The 21,005-nt window shown below is 46.5% G+C and overlaps 1 protein-coding gene across 1 annotated transcript in view; it reads right to left on the bottom strand.

Moving 5' to 3' along the window:
• The window catches only part of LOC144820896 (uncharacterized), a 39,457-nt gene extending 18,954 nt beyond the window's left edge, over positions 1-20,503 (bottom strand). The window contains exon 1 of the mRNA XM_078677968.1: positions 20,376-20,503. The gene's annotated coding sequence lies outside the window, so the exon portion shown is untranslated. The remainder of the gene's footprint in view (positions 1-20,375) is intronic.
• Between the last annotated feature and the right edge of the window lie 502 nt (positions 20,504-21,005).

Below are 21,005 nucleotides of genomic sequence, written 5' to 3'. Positions count from 1 at the left end.
GAATGGGAGGTGGGAGAGAAAAAGATAGATTGGACCGCATTAGAGACTGAAGATAACACACGAGTTCCAGGTACCGGTCTTGGGGATAAAGCTAAAGCATTGCCCGAATTGTTAATACAAGTCTTGCCAAGATTACTAGCCACGAAAAAGGAAGACTGGGATGCAATCTCAGCCTGTAAACAGAAACAAGACGAAGATACTAGTGATTTTTATTCTAGATTTGAGAAATGTTTCATTATTAATAGTGGTCTGAAAACAAGTAGTGAATCGTATCCACATCTTTTTGTTACCAAACTAGTTGAGAATTCAAGTCCACAAGTTAAAAATCGAGTACTGAAAGTCGAAAGTACCTGGCAAGCTAATACTCCGTCACAGATGCTCCAGATGCTACAGTACCACCAGAACAGAATCAGGGAGGAGCAGGAACATGAAAGGAGACATATGAAAGACACGAAAATGAAAGTACTAGTTGCACAGTCTGTTCCACAAGACAGTCAGAAGAGGGGTCCGAGTCAAGTCAGTCATCCTACAGCTCCCGTTAAAGGGACATGCAATTACTGTAAACAGCCAGGTCATTATATAAACGAATGTGCAGTTCTGAAACACAACATAGCTACTGGTAAAACGAAAGAGAGACCACGTCCGCCTAGACAAGAACAAGTTTCACAGACTTCCCAGCCACCGCAGAACGCACAACAGACAGTTACAGTACCGCAGCCTATAGCTGCCACACAGCACGTTACACAGCAAATGTACCAGTATGCACAGTCAGAGTATCCAGATTATCAGCCGTATTCATGAAACAGCCTAGAGAGGGAGGTTGGCTTGCCTCTCATCGAGATTCCTGTAGATCAAGAGGGTCCCTATGTACACAGTCAAGTATTAGGGAAAGACAGAAAATTTCTGATTGATACAGGGGCAAGTAGGACTACCATCAGTCATGACGAGGTTCCAGGGGCTCCACTCTCAGGCTCTAGAAATGTTTCCCTTGGATTTTCAGGAAAGCCTATTGTTAATGAAATATCGAAACCAGTTACTCTAGAAGTTGGTCCATTGTCCCGAACTACAGACTTGTTACTCACGAAATCATGTCCAGAGAACTTATTAGGTATTAAGACCCTGAAAGAATTAGGAGCAGTCATTTGCTGCTCCCCAGAAGGAGTGAGATTGTTTTTAAGAGATTTTAAAGGTCATTATGTGTTACGTGATTTTGATCCACGATTATTGAATGTACCTCAGCATTTATGGGCGCAAGGTCCAACTGATGTAGGTTGTATGCACATTACACCCCATTGTGTCACTCTGAAGCAAGGTGTTGTATTACCACGAATCCGACAGTACAAATTGCCACCTGAGGCTGTAGCAGCCTTATCGAAAATTATTGACGAGCTCATTGCTCAAGGAGTGGTTGTAGAAACTGACTCCAATGTATGTAATTCTCCTATCATTCCAATTCTAAAATGTACTGATCCAAATGCACCTCCAGTTTATCGATTAGTGATTGACCTTCGAGAACTTAATAAATGTATCATACCACAGTACCCTGTGGTCCCAGATATTTCTTCCCTATTGACTGCCATTGATTCCGAAGCTACGTTCTTTACTGTTATTGATCTCAAGAACGCATTCTTTAGTGTCCCCATTCATCCAGACAGCCAATCCCTTTTCGGATTCTGTTTAAATGGAAGAAGCTATAAATTCACACGAGCTCCTCAAGGTTTCACAGAAAGTCCTAGCATTTACAGTCAAGCACTTAAAAGACAACTAGACAATATTCACATGCCAACTGACACTGCTCTGCTCCAGTATGTCGATGATCTATTGATCACAGCCCGTTCTGAGCGTGACTGCGAACGTGCGTCACTTACAGTCTTGTATTTCCTGGCCGAGATGGGGCACAAGGTGTCCCCTTCTAAATTGCAATTCTGTGTCCAGCAAGTGGTGTACCTTGGACACTTACTGTCCAAGTGGGGTAGGCAGTTGACACCAGACCGTATCCAGTTAATAGCACATCTTCCACAGCCCAAGACACAGAAGGAGGTACGAGCTTTTATCGGCCTCACTTCTTATTGCAGACAATGGATTCCTCAGTACGCATATCTAGCCAAGCCACTGATACAGTTAACGACACAGGAGGCAGCGACATCGACTGTCCTCCCTTGGACCCAGGAACATACACTTGTTTTCAACGAGTTAAAGAAAGCTTTATGCCAAGCACCTGTTCTAGCAACACCAAACTACAGTAAGCCTTTTACACTTTTTGTCACTGAACGTGATGGTACTGCATTATCTGTTCTCACACAAGATCAAGCAGGACAATACAAGCCTTGTGCCTATTTCTCTAGCACATTAGATCCGGTGGCCCAGGCTCTGCCTGCGTGCCTCAAGTCAGTTGCAGCCACAGCTCTAGCTATCAGACAAAGTGATTCCATAGTGTTAGGACACTCCCTGACAGTACAAGTTCCACACTCCGTGGAAGTTCTTTTAAACCGAACACAGATACAGCACTTGACAATTGCACGTTTAACAGGTTATGAACTGACATTGTTTCAGCCACACATAGAAATCAGACGCTGCAACATTTTAAATCCCGCTACACTGTTACCCTCAGTTACTTCGAATCCTGCCACACATGACTGTGTGGAAGTTGTTAACACCATGACAAAGCCAAGACAAGACTTGACAGACATTGCATTACCTGATCCCGACCTGACACTTTATGTGGATGGTTCATGTATGAGGACAAGTAAAGGAGAACTAGTAGCCGAGTATGCAGTACACTGAAGTTATAGAAACACATCGTATTGACACCCTGTCTGCTCAAGCAGCAGAGCTCGTCGCTCTGACTCAAGCCTGCATACGAGCTAAGAACCTGAAAGTAAATATATACACAGATTCACGTTATGCATTCGGAGTCGTACACGACTTTGGAGTGCTCTGGCAAGAAAGAGGTTTTATGACTTCTCATGGAACCAAGATTCAGCATGGCCCCCTCATTCAAGCTCTGTTAGATGCAATACATTTACCGACAGCTATTGCTATCATGAAGTGCAAGGCACATACGAAAGTCACTGACATAATTTCCCAGGGTAACGATCTAGCAGATCGAACAGCCAAGCTTACAGCTCAGACTCCAGACATTCCAGTTAACACGACACAGACAGACATTCCAGATCAGACGACTTGTATGACAGTTAAGGACCCTACACAAGACGTACTAGATATACAGTCACATGCTACTCCCGATGAAATCAAGAAATGGTCCGAACAAGGAGGGGTCCAGACAGATCAAGGATGGTTGACGAAGGGAAAAGCCACATGGTTTCTCCCCGACTCTATGGTTCAAGTCATTATTAACACCGCACATAGTCCAGCACACTTAGGAGAAAAAGCCATGTTAGACAGTATTCAGAACCTCTGGTTTAACAAGCATTTACGAGCAGCAGCCAAGCAGAAAGTGCGTACCTGCATGATCTGTTGTCAGTTCAATCCAGGTAAAGGTGTCCCGGTGGAACAAGGTGGATTCCATCCTCCTGACCACCCTTTTGAAGTCCTCCAGATGGATTATATTCAGATGGATCGATGTCGAGGTTTCAAGTATGTCCTCGTAGTTGTATGCGCTTTGTCCAGATGGACAGAAGCATATCCAGTTCCAGATTACACTGCTGCGACCACTGCCAGGCAGTTGGTTCGTGAGTTTTTCCCCCGCTATGGATTACCGAGGGTCGTGTATTCAGATAACGGCCAGCCATTCTCATCCGAACTCATGAAACAAGTATCTCTTCTGTTAGGGTACCAGTGGAAGTTCCATTGTGTACGACATCCTGAAGCAGCTGGTCTCGTAGAGAGACATAATCAGACTCTGAAAATCCGCATTGCCAAAGTATGCGCAGAGAAAGGCGTAGATTGGATGGTAGCACTGCCAGTCGCCCTTTTCTATATGAGAATGGTCGCTCACTCCCGTTCAGGTCTGTCTCCTTATGAGGTAGTGTTCGGTCGTCCCCCAAACATGTGGGGTACGCCTAGACCACGTACAATTACTGATGTTGACAGTAATATGCTGACAGATTACCTGGCTTCCTTGATGTCTGCACTACTCTCTTGTCGTTCACAGGTTGCCGCTGCTTTTCCAGACAACACTCAAGTGAAACCGCACGAGGTCATACCAGGCGACCTCGTTTTGATTCGTAATTTTGATCGTTCAAGTCCGCTGGAGCCCCGCTGGAAAGAACCAAGACTCGTATTGATGACAACAAGGACGGCGATCAAGGTCGAGGGTCGCAAGGGGTGGTTGCACTCCAGTCATGTGAAGCGATTCCATGGACTTCGGCCAAAAACTTTTTTCAAAGACTGCCCCGTTCTCAAGGACTGCCCAGATACTGACTCTAAGCTTCCCCTGTTAGAGAAAACTCCGCAGCAGGAGTATAAAGAAAAACTGAGGTCTAGTAAGTCAGCCAGTTTAATTGTCTAAGTCCCTCTCGGGTGAAACGGTTAGACAGGTTCCTGACATGTATGAGATAGACCCACACAGTGAGAGAGTTAGTCAAAACTCTAAGAGAATACGTTATTGTAAGAATCTTCGAAGTCGATGCATTATTACTCTATTATTTATGATATTTCTGAGTCTTATGGTTACCTGCATAAGTTATGCCTTACATTTATGTTTTCCTATTAATTCACATGTATATTTTTCTTCTAATGTTACAGTAGAGCACACCTTTAGTGACCTGCCTCCTCACGAGTTATCCTATCGTCTTGCCATGCGCAATAATACGTTTATTCGAATGTTACACTATTCACATCAGACCAGCAATGCCACTAATTGTTGGGTGTGTGGTCGACTCCCCCCTTTCCAGACACCGAAGGGAGTTCTGCCACTCTTTCCCTATCCGTTTTCACACAATGGTTCGTGTGGAGCATGGTCCACGTTAACGTCATCCTCAAATGATATGTCCCTTCTGAATAGAACATGTTTCCCAGACAAGGAAGGTCTTTCCCATAGAACAGGGTTAGATCTAGAAAATGAAGTATATGATCTAGGTAATTATGCCTCGAATTTCATGGTTTTGAATGTTCAGTCCGAGACTACTCCAGATTTGCCTGCTATTTCAGTTCTACCCGTGAAAGGCGAATTATGTGTCAGAAAGAATGGTTCCGCACATGTAGGTCATAGTGATTGTACTACTGTGGTCGAGTATAGTGACAGTGGGAAATCTATTTTCAAAGCCTCACGTCATTCTTATTTTGTGTGTGGTCATACCGCATATGTTCGTCTGCCCCTCGATTGGGATGGAACATGTTACATTGCCTTCCTACTGCCACCAGTTTTCCTAGCCCCATCCGATTATCACAGAAACACACATCTAGTACACGTTAGACATAGAAGGGAGACTGAGTCCCCAATTGTCGATCAGACTGAAACTGCCTTAGAACAGTATCAGGACTTCAATAAAGGTTTCTTTTTCTTCATAGGTCCTGTACAGAATAGTAAGTTAATACGTAGGCTAACCAGAACCCTTGAAGCAGTAGTGAATGAGACTACTTCCGCTCTAGGTAACTTGACTGAAGAGCAATCTGCTATGAGATTTGTTGTGCTCCAAAATCGTCTCGTCCTTGACGTCATACTGGCCGATAGGGGAGGAGCTTGTAGAGTCATCGGATCTAGTTGCTGCATTTTCATTCCTAATAACGCACCGTCTGTTTATTCAGCTATAACCAGACTTCATAAAATTGCCCATCAGTTACACCAGAATCCAGGCACCTGGACATGGTCCGGTTGGCTCTGGAGTATAATATCTGCCTGGGGATGGAAAGTATTGTCATTCCTGGGTATAGCAGTAATGATTATATTCAGTTGCTGTCTCTGTTTACAATGTGGCCCTGCGATTTGCGGCTTGTGTGCTACCTCTTGTATTCCAAGTCCTAAGTCCCGTTCCAAGAAAATTCGAGACGAGCAAATGATGCTATATGAACAGATAGATGGTATCATGAATATTGATGTTTCCTGATGGAAACGTAGGGCACAAGGAGGGAATGAGGAAAATTGAATTTTGCCTTGTCATATGTGCCTACGTGTTCCCCATTCTATGTTATATGTGCATGATCGATATGCATATATCCCCCTATGATCGATTAAAGACGCAATTATAGTTGTGTCCAACTCTAGTATGCCAGTTTCCAGTTCTCGTGAAAGCAACGAGTATTAGGCCTATGTTGCCAACGTTTTACATTGTGCACGTTAATTCATTGAATTGTCCCCGTTTCTAGGCCTCAAAGGGCCTGAACACCAGATTCAAGCTCCAGTCTCCTGAACCCACTCCGAGGAGCGATGCAGCCCCCACCTGCATCCCTGACCCTTCACTTACTTCCTGCCGCGCAGCGCGGTGCCCGGCCTGGCTCTGCCTGCCTGTCTGCCAAGAATATGTTATGCCTCTAGTTATCAGTTCAGCTCTCCGTCTTCACATTCCTAAGCTAACGAACCGCATAAACAGTTTCAGCTATAGTTTAGTCTTTCTGTCTCCATGCAAGAGAATTACTGAATTAATATTCATGGAAGATTCATAGCACACGCAATACATGTAGAATATATGCATGCACCAGCCTTAGTGTCAAGTAGCCTTTGCCCTGATAACTTTTAGATTCTATCAACATGTACTCCAAACACCAGATACCAGATATGCTATAGGTACATGTCGTCCTGACACCGCAGACTTTAGTCTCCTCTTCTAGTGCAGAAGTCATAGCCCCAGCTCTCCCAGTTACACGTCATTGTCCGTTTGCGCGCACCACTAGGTTAAAGGTTCCAGCTACCCAGGTAGCCTCCTCTATGTATCCACCCATTTATGACACTTCTGTGACGTTCTCATCACATGTCTACGTGCACGCCCTGTGCACGCCTTCTTTTCATGCCCATGTGTTCTTATCTTACGCTTGTCACTTGTTACGCCTACTGTATGTAATGTAATAGTGATGTTTTCCTATATATACCTTGTACTGTTAATGAGACGTTGCAGCTGCCACTCGTGTCATTCTATTTCAGGCTGTTCCGATCCTGTCCCTTCCCTTATGCCTGATTAAAGCCTGTTCAACTCAGATTCCTCGGATCCTGCCTCTTATTTATTGAGCTATCTGTTTTTATTAATGTATTCAAAAATAGTACCGGTAATTAATTATTTATTTACCACATTTTCCTTAAAGGAAAAGGGGATGCATTTCAGAAAAAAAAGAAACATTTTTGTTTCTTTTTTTAACACCTTCGCTGCGGCGGCTATTCTGCCGCAGCGCTAAGGGGGCAGGGGCCGTGCGGCGCTCACACGCTGGTAACGGAACCGCTCCGTCACCAGCCTTGGGTGAGCTGTGCTGATGACGGAGCGGTTCCGTCATGGCCCCGCCCGCTCAATAGAACGCGCCGCGCAGGCGCGAAATCATCGCTGCGCAGATGCGTCTTGCGGGCCATGACGGAACCGCTCCGTCATCAGCACAGCGCCACCGCGGCTGATGACGGAGCGGTTCTGTCATCAGCGTCGAAAAGGTTAAGGGCAGGTGGTGGTCCCTGGGACCCCTAAACATTTTTACCCCTGCATTTGCAAACGGGACCCCTTCCCTTCATTTTTTAAAGGCAGGGAGTGGCCCCTGGGACCCTTAAAAAATATATTCCCCTGCATTTGCAAATGGGACCCCTTCCCGTTTGCGAATGGGTTACAACGCAGCCACCTGGACCACCTCAGAATGTGACTTTCAGTTGGTATTTATGGTCCCTTCTATCAGAGTGGGATTAAGCATGTAAACACACAATTTATGACCCACTGTACCAGTATTTCCTGCCCAAAGTGGGACAAGCTTCACTTTATCGCACCGGGTGTACAGTATAAAGCATGCCACGTACCTAATGCAAAGGGAATTTCAGCAAGCAGCTGTAGGAGATGTGGCTGTTGTTCCTGATCATTATTGTTTAATTACATTTAAACTGTTACTGATTGCCAAACCTCGCTGTTCTCCTTTTTGATAATCAGAACCTGTCAGGATCTGAAGCGGTATCGCGCCTGCAATGCATTGATAGAACTACCAGTCCCAGAAGACCTTGCTCCAGGTAGGCGGGATCTATATAGACTCCTCAAACCCGAAAGTCGGGTTGTATTTGATTTTGTAGTCTGTACCAGAGCGGAGCGGCTGCCCGCTACTTCCAGGAGTTCTGTGGTGCTTCGCAGACAGCTCTGCCGAGGACAAGGACCATAGCTGTTGGTTTCATGGAGCGCAGTGGTTGCGCTATCTCGTTCTATACGCGATGCTGAAGGGGTGAGACCTTTGTTTGTTCGCGGCTGCGAACAAGGAGAAATTCTACCGTGGAGGAACTGTTTCCTCGTTGGGGAACTGATGTTCGAGGTTCAGCGGCTGCTGGATCTCGTTCCTGGACCTTGTTGTTTTTGTCCTACAATCTGCCTTACACCACCGTATTGAGTGCCGAGGACCCGTGCAGATTTGCCATGTCTGCGGAGGTGTAGGGGCCTCGGGCTCAAAGGAATACGGGGAGTTCAAACACCGTGTAGGAGCCCAGAGGTACTGTAGACTCCGAGTTTTTTTTGGTGCTTTGGACAAGGACGGCTGTATGGGGGATACCACGTCACTGAAACTATTTATGTTATTACTTTTGGTCCTTTACTGTTGTGTTACGGTGCTAGCTTTCTGAGGAGCACGATTAATTCTGTGGAGTGAAGCGAACAGCGTGCTTTGGATTACTCTGCCTTTGATATTGGGGATACCTGCTCCTGTGGGGGGTATTTGGCCGTTCCTTTTCAGCTGTATGGGACATGAAACTGGGTATGTATGAGGACGGGGAGTCCAGACGGTTGAGGGTGACTTGAGTGGTTGATCAGAGAACTAATGTCTGCTTGTGTTTTATAGGCTATCCGCCAGGTAGTTCCACGTTAGGAGAGGCCGTTCGGAGACAGGGTTACTAGTCCCCCCAGCAAGATAATCAAGTTACGTGGAACAACGCTAGTGAGAATGTATATAGAGCAAGGAGGATGTGAAAACCTTAGTAAGGGGTTGTCTCTTGTCTTCCAGGTTTCCTAATCCCAGCAGCACCTTCCCTACCCCTTTTTTCCCTCACCTGATCACCTCTAAGCTCTGGGTATATTCAAGCAGAGTTTGGCGAGGTCTGGAGGTGGACCCATAAGAGCATCAGCCGGATCCCGAAGAGCACGGTGCACCTGACAGAACCGGCTTCAACACAGCAATGGTTACAACATTCCACATTATCTGCAGTTAAACCCTTGCATGCTCATGACAAGCTCAGCTCGTCACGAGGCACAGTGGAGCTGTGCTCATGACAAGCTGAGCTCTTCATGACTGCCGCTGCCGGCCCACGCGGGGCTAATTCCCCGCCTGTGCGGGCGTTCTAAAGGAGTGGGCCGGGTCATGATGAGCTCAGCTCGTCATAAGCAAAGCTCCACCGCGGGGGAATTAGCCCCGCGTGGAAAGGGTTAAGGAACATCTAAATTTACTTTCTGATGACATGGATTTACAAGATTTCTTGTTGGGTCCTAGGTCACCACATGCTAAAAGATTCATCTACACCACTTACAATGAACTGTGGACGCCGCTGAAAGCTTAAGATTAATATAAATTGGCAGGATTATTTTGGAAAATGCATTGGCTGTTGTGGACAATGGCATGACAGCATGGCCAAATCATATATAAAACTTTAAATAATATTGTATCTTATGTATTCTATGTTACACTTAATGGCACTTCTCTCTTACAGCATGGACAAAGTCAACTGAGAACATTATGGAATTGAGTGGAAATTGCAGGTTTTAAAATCAAACCATGTGCCTTAGAAATGTCTAAACACAACAGAATTGTTTTTGCCTCAAAATGAAACACACACACAAAGACTGATGCAAAAAAGAAGGAGGCTAACCATTCTACACAGGCTGGCTTTGTGATACATCTTAGTCAGGTATGGCAGTTTAGGCTAACCCAAGGTATCTGGCAAAGGGTACTCCCACTATGCTAGCAATCGTATAGATAGTGCTAGGTAGGAGTAGGATGATATAATCATATAGCCACACAGTAATGTTATAAGGGTGAACTTGTTGCACTGATTCCGTTGGTAACGCAGAACTGTTTGTTAGGACAACAGGACATCAGAGTTTAGGGACTGAGTCTCTCTACAACGTCAGTACCCGTCGGCCCAATCCTGGCAGCTCACAGTGCCTCACCTGAACGCCTAATCTTTCATGAGTAACAGGTGATTTCAGCAACCTCAAACATGACCCTCTATCCCCAAGGGCACTGGGGAAACGGATCCTCCCCTTTTGTTACTCATTTACTCACTCATGCTTGCCCATTCTAAACACAAGAAAGACACAACGAATGTTTAAAATACATTTATTGAAACTATCATATTCTATTATGAAGCAAATGTGCTGAGATTAGGCAGATTCAACTAAAAGTTGTTAGAATTACTAACTGATTGTATAGGACCAACATCCCAACCATGGCAAATTATATATGTGTCTAGTTCTACCCTTACTATGTGAGCATAGGGATACATTTGTGATCTCTGGGATTTGCATAAGATCCCATCCCTAGTGTAAGTAGTAAGATGGTCGGCATCACAAGTGTAAATTTAGTTTACGCAGGGCTGCATATCGGGCACTGCTGTCATTCCAGAACAGTCCCCTCTGCCGGAATTCTCCTCTCTGCCCCCAAGGGGACGGAACACCGTTTATATCATAAACCTATTGTGCTGGAGTTGCAGTTGTGCGACTGTGTTATGTCTAAATGTAAGGAGCTGTTGCTGGACGAACAACGAAAATAGTACACTATGTTGTTATGTATCCCAAGCACCTTGTGTGAAATGTGTAGATGAAATCCCAAGAATAGTCCTTGAATAACAAAAGCGTACAGCGTATTCTCAAAATAATATCACAAACACAAATGTCTTATATGTGGCTATGCAGAGCGAGCAGAGACAGCCTAAAATGCAAAAACTAAGGGAGAACCAATGTGGACCCAAAAGGGAAAGCATTACATCTTTTCTTTTATACCTTTCTTTTAATGCTGGTTACACTGCTTTGTTTGTTTTGCCTGATAATTGCGGCACACTCTTTTTACACAAGAATACGATTGTTTCAATAAATGTTTGAAAAGCCAATTCGTATCTTTCTTGTGTTTACCTTGGGCATGCAAAAGTAAACAACAAAAGGGTAGGTCTGTCTCCATGTTTCCCTTCTGGAGTACAAAAGGGGTCATGTTTGTGGTTGCTGGTACCATCTGGTACCCTAGTGAGTTTAGGGGATTCAGATGGGGCACTGTGAGCTAGTTAGGAACCAGGCCAACAATTCCTGATGATACTTGTGAACCAAGTATCCATATTTTGACGTTTCTGTTGTCCAGAATACACAGCCCTACTTAATTCGTAGGAACCGTATAACATTTCCAGGGATAGGATACAGGCAAAAACAAATTGGGTTTCAAGTCAGTACAAAAGAAAAAGAAAATCCTTTCAAGCTCAAAGGGATAACTTGCTACATGGGTCACACTGAGGGGGCATTCAGTAAAGAACTGTCAGGTGACTGACGTGTCCCAGCAGCACCCATTATAGTGAATTTTTTGACTTGGGTAATGTGCCCCAGTTAGACTCAATATAGCAGCAATAACCATTTTGGAAGGGGACATAGAAGTTCCTAGGTGCATCCATCCAAATATCATGCGGTCTGTGCCGTTTGTTATCCTCTAAGGGAGGAAGCACATTACCATGAAGGATACAGGTGCTGACAGGACTATAGTTGGGAGGGAGTATCCCGAGCATGAGCAGATTCTCTGCGGTGCTGGTTGGCACACCTGGCTATCCAGTGGGGGGTGACATGGAGTGCCCATTGCCCGAGATGAGATGAGATGAGGTAGAAATTAATGTCATGTCTACAACGGCCAATGAAGGGTTGAGCGAGAAGCAAGGTGTAATGATGTGATTGACTCTGGTTAAGTACCATGACCAGAAGCCTTCTCGTGGATACATCTACGGTTGCTTGGACAGTCAGATCAAGCTTGATGTTTTTTAATGGTTTCAATCTCCCTCCTTCACTCCCCCTCTGTGTCTTTCCTCCGTTATCACTTGTTTTTCAGTGATTTAATCTTCCCCTCTCACCCTCCTTCTGTGTCTTTCCCCCACTTTTCTTGCACCTTTTACTGCCTCATTTCCACTCTTTCCTCTCTTTTTGCCTTTTTCTGCCCGTTTTCCCCTGCCGCTGCTGCCCCCGCGGCCTACCCCTCCCACGACCAACGTGACTGTCCCATTCCAGCTCCCCTCCCACCTCCCAGGTGTCATGCCTCCCCGACCCCTACTTAATGGCACCCGCTGCAAGGGCAGGCGTACAAGACCCCTGACTCATTATCAGTGAAATTGCTCTCCCACCTTTCAGCTCCACCATCAAGTGAGGCCTTCCCCAAGCCCCTGCACACTCGAGTGCTAGTGTTCGAGGCTCTCCTCAACCCACAGGTTTTACATCCGCCTCATCCCTGGCGTTCCAGTGGACCTATGTCTCCTTTCTCTCAATCTGCTCTTTCTCTCCTTTCTCACTCACTTTTTACTGGTTTCAATCTCCCCATTCACTCCCCCTCTGTGTCCTTCCTCCGTTTTCACTAATTTTTTACTGGTTTCAATCTACCCCTTTTACTCCCCCCTCTGTGTCTTTCCTCCGTTTTCATTAGTTTTTTTCTGGTTTCAATCTCCCCCATTCACTATCCTTCTGTGTCTTTCCTCCATTTTCACTCGTTTTTTGCTGATTTCAATCTCCCCCTTTCACTCCCCCTCTGTGTCTTTCATCTGTTTTCACTCGTTTTTTACTGGTTTCAATCGACCCCTTTCACTCCCCTCTGTAACTTCCGTCCTTTTAATTCGTTTTTTACTGATTGCAATCTCCCCCTTTCCCTCCTCCTCTGTGTCTTTTCTCCGTTTTCACTCGTTTTTACTGATTTCAATCTCCCCCTTTCACTCCCCCTCTCTGTCTTTCCTCCGCTTTCACTCGTGTTTTACTGGTTTCAATCTTTCCCTTTCACTCCCCCTCTGTGTCTTTCCTCCTTTTTAATTCATTTTTTACTGGTTTCAATCTCCCCATTTAGCTCCCCCTCTGTGTCTTTCCTTGGTTTTCACTAATTTTTCACTGATTTAATCTTCCCCTCTCACTCTCCTATGTCTTTCCCCCACTTTTCTTGCACCTTTCACTGCCTCATTTCACACCTGCAGCACCGCCAAGACCACTGACCCGGCGAAACCACAAGACCACAACCCAACTGAAGACCCTGCAGTGCATCCTCCTCAAAGTCCGATCCCTCCACAAACATGCCACCGAAATCTGGGACCTCCTCGACAGCACCAACCCTGACATAGCGTTCTTCACCGAAACAAGGACCAACACCACCTCAGGAGCGGACATCGCCATTCCCCAAGAATACAAGATCTCCAGGAAAGACCGCCCCACACTTCCGGGAGATGAGGAATCACCGTCATCCACAAAATCCAACCTCTGCTGAGCACACTCTCTGACGAGCCCACAGACCTGATGGAACACCTTCACTTCAAGATACTGACCAGCCCTACCACCACCCTCCGAGGAAACCTCATCTACCGAACCGCTGACTTTTCGCCAACTCCATCACGGACACCATCTCTCCGCATTCCATCGCATCCACCAACTATACCCTACTGGGAGACCTCAACTTCCACCTCGACAACCAACTGGACCCCAGCACCACATCACTCCTGGACAACCTCCACAACTTTGGACTAGGCCAGATCGTGACATAACCCCCGCACTCAGCAGGACACACTCTCGACCCCCTCTTCACAACAGGTAACTCCATCACCTTCAGCCCCACCACCGAACTCCTATGGAATGATACTGATGCGTCTACTTCACCTTCAGAACACCCACCATCCACAGACACCTGCACCTGCTCCCACAAAGAAACTGGACCAGAATCACTGACGACAAGCTAACCTCATAACTCAGCAACTCCACCCCAACCATTGCGGAAAACAACAACCCCAACACCGCAGCCCGAACCCTGAACAGATGGATCTCCGACAGCACCAAGACCATAGCCCCCCTCAAGAAAAACAACAACACCCACGCCAAGAAAGTCAGATGGTTTACCACCGAACTTCGAGAGTCCAGACGCACTTGCCGCCCCCTCGAAAAGGCCTGGAGGAGCACCAAATGCACAGAAGCCTACAACAACTTCAGAGGCGCCACCAACCCCCACCACCAACTCATAATAAAAACGAGGAAAAAAGCAATTGAAGACAGGATCTCCACTCACGCACACAACAGCAAAGAACTCTTCAACAACATCAAGGAGTTCGCCCAACCCATCAGCGAGTCCACTGACATCCCTCCCTCACAAGACCTCTGCGCCAAACTCATCACCTTTTTCCACCACAATATCAAGTGCATCTATGACAACTTCGACGAAGACAACCAACACATTGAACCCTCACCAACCACCCCCGATACACTGAAGCCAGCGATCAACAACTGGACAGGCATCACCACTGAAGTCACACTGAAGATGATGAAGTCAATCCAATCCAGGGCCTCCACGGACCTCTGCCCCCACCACATTTTAAACAGAGCCGCCGACACCATTACACCCATGCTCTGCCAAACCATCAACCGCTCCTTGGCAACCGCCACGTTTCCCGACGACTGGAAACAAGCCGACCTCAAAAACTACAGAACCATCTACCTGCTCCTGTTCCCAGCAAACGTAATCGAGAAATCCATCAACAGCCAACTCGTCACATTCATTGAAGAGCACAACATCCTCGACTCCTCCCAGTCCGGCTTCAGAAAAAACACAGTACGGAAACCGCCCGCCACGCTACAACAGACGACATCCACACCCTACTAGACAAAGGAGAAACAGCAGTTCTCATCCTCCTCGACCTCTTGGCGGTGTTCGACACAGTCTCTCACCGCACCCTAACATGAGGCTCCACAACGCAGGAATCCAAGACAAGGCCCTCAACTGGATCCGCTCCTTCCTCTCCAGCAGAACGCAGCGGGTCAGACTCCCCACTTTCTTCTCTGACCCTACACCTGCCACCCGCGGAGTGACCCAGGGGCTCTCCCTCTGCCCTACACTCTTCAACGTCTACATGGCTCCGCTCGCCCCCATCGTCAGAACCTACGGACTCAACATTGTGTCATACGCAGACGACACCCAACTCATCCTCTCCTGATCCACAAACCCAATACTGGCAGACAAATTTTTCGATAAGGCATGGAAGCCATCGCCAAATGGATGAAAAACAGCTGCCTACAATTAAACACCAACAAAAGAGAAGTACTTATCATGGGCCCAAACCCCGACGCATAGAACGATACCTGGTGGTCCCACGCCCTCGGAAGCCCGCCCACCCCCATGGGCCAGGCACGCAACCTGGGAATCATCCTGGACTCAGAACTCAAAATGGACCGCCAGATCAACTCCGTCTCATCCTCCTGCTTCCACACCCTCCGCCTCCTACTTAGACCTTCAAATGGATCCCCCGGAACACAGAAAGACTGTCACTCACGCCCTGGTCACCAGCAGACTCGACTACGGCAACGCACTCTATGCCAGAATGGACAAAAACCTCACCCGCAAGCTACAAAACATCCAGAAGGCCGCCGCAAGACTGGTCCTTGACCTGCCAGGACACTGCCACATCCCCCAGCACCTGCACACACTCCACTGGCTCCCCATCGAAGCTAGAGTCACCTTCAATATGCTCACCCACGTCCACAAGGCCCTCCACAACACCAGACCAGCCTACCTGAACAGTCGACTCAAATTCCAAGCACCCCAGAGGACCCTACGATCAGCCCAGCTCTCCTATGCTGTGGTCCCCAGCACCAGAAAGACCAGATCGGGCAGCCGCTCCTTCTCCTTTCTCGCAACCCAAGCCTGGAACGCCCTTCCGCTCCACCTCAGACAGACAACATCGCTCCCCATCTTTGCAAGAAACCTCAAAACCTGGCTCTTCGACAGACCCCCCATTGATGTACTGGAGCCTGCTACCGACCACCAACCCCCACCCCAGCGCCTTGAGACCCTTACATGTGAGTAGTTGCGCTTAACAAACGCCTGCTTGATGTTTTTGTCATTAAATTAGGCTGATGTCTTTCTGACAGAATCTCTGCAAATGTCCAAAATCTTGAAGTACGAGCCCTGCAGTCACACTTGTTAAGTTCTTTCACAAGTGCACTGGAAGATAAACCTTCCGCTCACTAGTCCTGAGTCTGACTGGGGTATACTTTGGCTCTTTTTAGTCTCTTGGTAAAGAGTATGGGATCACAGGAGCCTGGATGTGTATTCCACGTAGTATTCCAGACATCACGTAAAAAAAACAGAGAGGATACAACAGGTTCCTATCTGAAGAAGGTGACCCTCACATGGACTGAGTCCCGTGTGGGGAAAAAAAACTATTTATATTTCCCCTCAGATGTTCACAAACTAAATGAGGTTCTAATTGGGTCAGAGATTGAAGCATTCAGCAGTGGGTATCATCAAAATATTTGGAAGCATTAAAGCGAACTAGCCGACCTATGTCTTTTCATGTTAACGACAAAGTGAATTATCAGAAGCCATAAGTCCCAAAGTAAAATTCAGAAGAAAGATTGGAAAAGGTTTTTTTTACGTTGATAATATAGAGATATAGGTCTGTGTAACAGAAAGAATGGACATCAGAACGAATCTAGACTTGAGATTATCATTGACTCCAGCACTTTCAACCTCCATGGAGACCTGCACTTTCATCTAGAGGACCGTATTGATTCCAATTGAAATACCCTCCTCAAATGCCCTGGGAACCTCGGCCTTACTCAGCACATCACCAGACCCACCCACACAGCTGAACACTTCCTGGACCCTCTCTTCTCCACACTAAACAGCATCAGAGCCTACAAATCAACGCCGATCACCTGAACTGAGAACACCCTTTTAAGTTTCAAGCTCAGCACCCTGAATTACAGGAGAACCATCACATCTTGATAGACGGCTGCTGCTGGAAGAGCATCTCAGAGAAGGACTGGGCATCTGCCTTCAACACACGTCACCTCAAGCATACCAGCAACCTAACGGAAGACAATAAGAACTTCAATGACTGGATCACCACCTGCACCAACACCCTGGCCCCCCTCAAGCTAACCAGCAACCTAACGGAAGACATCAAGAACTTCAATGACTGGATCACCACCTGTACCAACACCCTGGCCCCCCTCAAGCATATCAGCAGCAACCTAACAGAAGACATCAAGAACTTCAATGAATGGATCACCACCTGCACCCCCTCAAGTATAGCAACAACCAAAAGAAATCAAGATCACAAAAGCAAGCCAGCTGGTACACAGAAGAACTCGGGGGGGGGGGGTGATGCAGCACTATAAGCAACTCTAAAGCAAGTTGAGAATGAGCAAAGACACTGCTGACAACAACGTCTTCAAATCTGCCTTGACATGCGTCCACCAGCATGTCTGAAATGCCAAGTGACCAGCCCACACCAACCGCATCAAAGCCTGCAACAACAGCACCAAATAAATCTTCCAAATAATCTGAGAATTTACAGTGCTGCAGCCACCACCAGCAACAGCCCCCCTTACAAAACCCATTGCAACAATCTCTAACTTCTTTTGAAGGAAGATCACATCCACATACGGAAACGTCAACCTTCAACCTGACTCCAGCAACCTCGCAGCCAGTCTTCCAATCTCAGCTGAAGAATGGACCTTCACCATGTGGGACGGCATCACCACAAACGAGAATGACGCAACCATGAAGACCACCCTCTGTGGGGCCCCATTAGACCCATGCCCCCACCAAACTTTCAACAAAGGTCTAACCACCATCAGTGAAGTCCTCACTCCCATCCTGGATGACTCCATCAATGCGGCCCTCTTCCCAGAAACCTGGAAGAAGGCAGCTGTCCCAGCCCTACTGAGGAAACCCTCAGAAGACTTCACCATACTCTTCAACTACTGACTAATCAACCTCCTATCATACATGGCCAAAGTCCTAGAGAAAACCATCAAGAAGTGTCTGACCAGCTACCTCATACAACTACCAGCTCCTCAAGGGCACCCTGTCTCGATGCCGCCCAACCAGAGCACAGAAACAGCACTCATAACACTTACCTAGGCCACTGGCATGATCCTAGAAAGAGGAGAGAGTAAGGCTGTCATCCTATTGAACCTCTTGGCGGTGTGTCACATGGTACCACATCTCATCCTCATCAGGCGCCTTTACAAGATCAATATTCAAGAACCTGAATGCAATTGATCTGCTCTTTCCAGATTAAAAGAACTCTGACAGTCAACCTGACGCCAACCTCCTTGGAAACCAGAAATCTCATCCGCGGAGCACCTCAAGGTTCACTCCTCAGCAGAACACTATTCAACACTTATATAACTCCACTGGCTAACGTCATCCATACACACTATATCAACATCCTTTCCTACAGTGACAACAGGGAAATCACCCTTGTGATTTGACATTAACCTATTCATACAGGAGGATGGTTGGAACCTAGGACCTCCTAGCTATCTCACTAGAGTTAAAATTGGTAACAGGCAGGAAAAAATATTGATTCCTCCATTTGGTTCATTTACACCATTTGTTGATTGGGAATAAATCTCAGATCCATAGCTCCAAAGTTGGTTCAAGCATTGGTACCACTAAACAGCACATTACACCTACAATTCTTGAAGACTCACATTCACGTCGCACTTAAATCACATTTTTAGCTCAGAACATATAATTCAACTTTTGGCAATTTCCACATAATGTTCATTACATTTCTTTACGTGCCCTTCTTTAAGACCTCTCGTCCCCTCCCCTACAAGCGTATTTCTTTCATATTTTGATCAATATTTATTAATTACTTTACTCCGCCCTTCATGTTACTCTCTGTGTCACTCTTATTTCTCTTTTCTGGCTTCTTCTAGCATTTTCTGCTTGTGCATTATGTTCTCACCTTCCTGCTGAAGTGATAAGCAGAGCAGAATGGAATCCTTCACATAGACTCCTATATCATAGTACAATCCTCATAAACACACCGTTGATGAGAGTACAGTAACCCTTTGCAGCATTATCATTCAAATAGCCTTGGGTGCTTGGGTCACTCACACATTTGGAAGTCGTGCTGAATTCTCACTCAAACCTGCCTAATTCTACTAGACTATGGGGAAGAACTAGAACTTCACATGTGACTTTGCTGAGACGGCTGCAGTGTGCCGAGTAGTACCGGACAATTCTACACAGAGCAGACCCGCTTACATCCAATGATCCTAAAGATGTCGATACAGAGAGGAGAGGCCAATAAGAGTGACTGACAGTCGCCAACATCTGCTAAGACAGACACCCTTTAAAAAGACACACTGTAGACGTGCCTCATACACACACAAACAGACAGTCTGCAAAGACAACGCTACCCTGTTCACATGAACACACATCGAACCTGCAGAGATTAATCAAAAACACAGACACGTACATTCCACTGCTTGGAAGGCCTCCTACCTGGGAGACCCCAAGGTCAATGCACACACAATCCCTGCAGCAAACACACAACCTCTGCAGCAGATAATGCTATAAGCCAACCTATGCCGCTGGAAACTATTGCAGTGACTGAGGTTTTACCTAGACAGAGATATGAAAACAGGGGCAAAGGGGCACGGGGCAGCAGGGGAGCCTTGACGTTCAACTGCCTGGGGACATGCTTCTGACACAGGGGTACAGATGGGCAAGTCAACAAACGAACAGCGAGAGCTGAGCAAAGAGTGTGCACAGATTTCACATAGAGCACTAAGATGCAGCGCAATGTGAACAGATTTTTCACAGTGCAGTAAGATGCAGTGAAGTGGCACAAACTCCTCAGTACAGTAAGATGCACTGTAGTGACACAGATTCCTCATAGTGCTGTAAAGTGCAGTGTGCATAAATCTGTCACAGTCCATTAAGATGCAGTGCAGCGTGCACAGATTCCTCATAGTGCAGTAAGATGCAGTGCACAGATTTCTCATAGTGCAAGGTACACAGATTTTTCACAGGGCAGTATTGGCAGTGCAGTGCAGAGATTCCTCATAGTGCAGTAAGATGCACTGCAGCGTGTACAGACTCCTCACAATATAATAAGATGAAATGTAGTGATTTCTCATAGTGCAGTAAGATGCAGTTAAGGGACACAGATTCCTCATAAGATGCAGTGCACAGATTTCTCATAGTGCAGTAAGATGCATTGCAGTGCACAACATGGCTCCTGACAGAGATTTTCCCAAGGAATATACCATCTATTTCTACAAACACAGCAGAAGGTGCTGACAATCTCCTACCTGAGCAGAAACCTTTGCAGACATTTCCAGGCTCGCTCCTCCTCCTATGGCTGGGGTGGGGCAGGTGCACATCTGGGGTCTGGAGGGGTCTGAAGATGAAGATAACTGCACAGACAGACAGGGCGTCCTTCTTCCTCTGCAGCAGGCTAGACACAGACGAAGAGGCCAGAAGTGATCAGAATCTGCTGCTGCTGCTGTCTCTGCCACCACTGACCTGGAACAGGAAACCCTTCTCCCTTTCATTCAATGTGCTCTGTAGATTTTATAAGCAGGAGAGGAGCGCCCTCTGCTGGCCACTAACAGAACCTCCTTTTCCTGTCTCCAGGAGTGAATACATTTCATGGGAACAAACATAGGAAAAACCTATGTTTTTAGATGCCACAGATATGGATGTTAAGACACACACACAGTCCAAATTACAGGGTCTCACTCGCGGTTGCTGCTGTAGAAGAGTATTTACAACTTCAATTCACATGAGCATCTTCAAAACACTGATGCAGATGACTAAAGAGTATTTACAGGAAGCTGTCAACTGGAAGCGAGACTTTGTTTTTCATTAAATATATGAGAATATGTGTTAGTGGTGCAATTAAACTGGACAGCTTATTTCTTTTTCATTTTATTTTTTAA

Source organism: Lissotriton helveticus, chromosome 1_1, assembly GCF_964261635.1.
Source record: "Lissotriton helveticus chromosome 1_1, aLisHel1.1, whole genome shotgun sequence".
Classification (NCBI taxonomy): Eukaryota; Metazoa; Chordata; class Amphibia; order Caudata; family Salamandridae; genus Lissotriton; species Lissotriton helveticus.
This window is presented reverse-complemented; position numbering and strand designations above follow the sequence as displayed.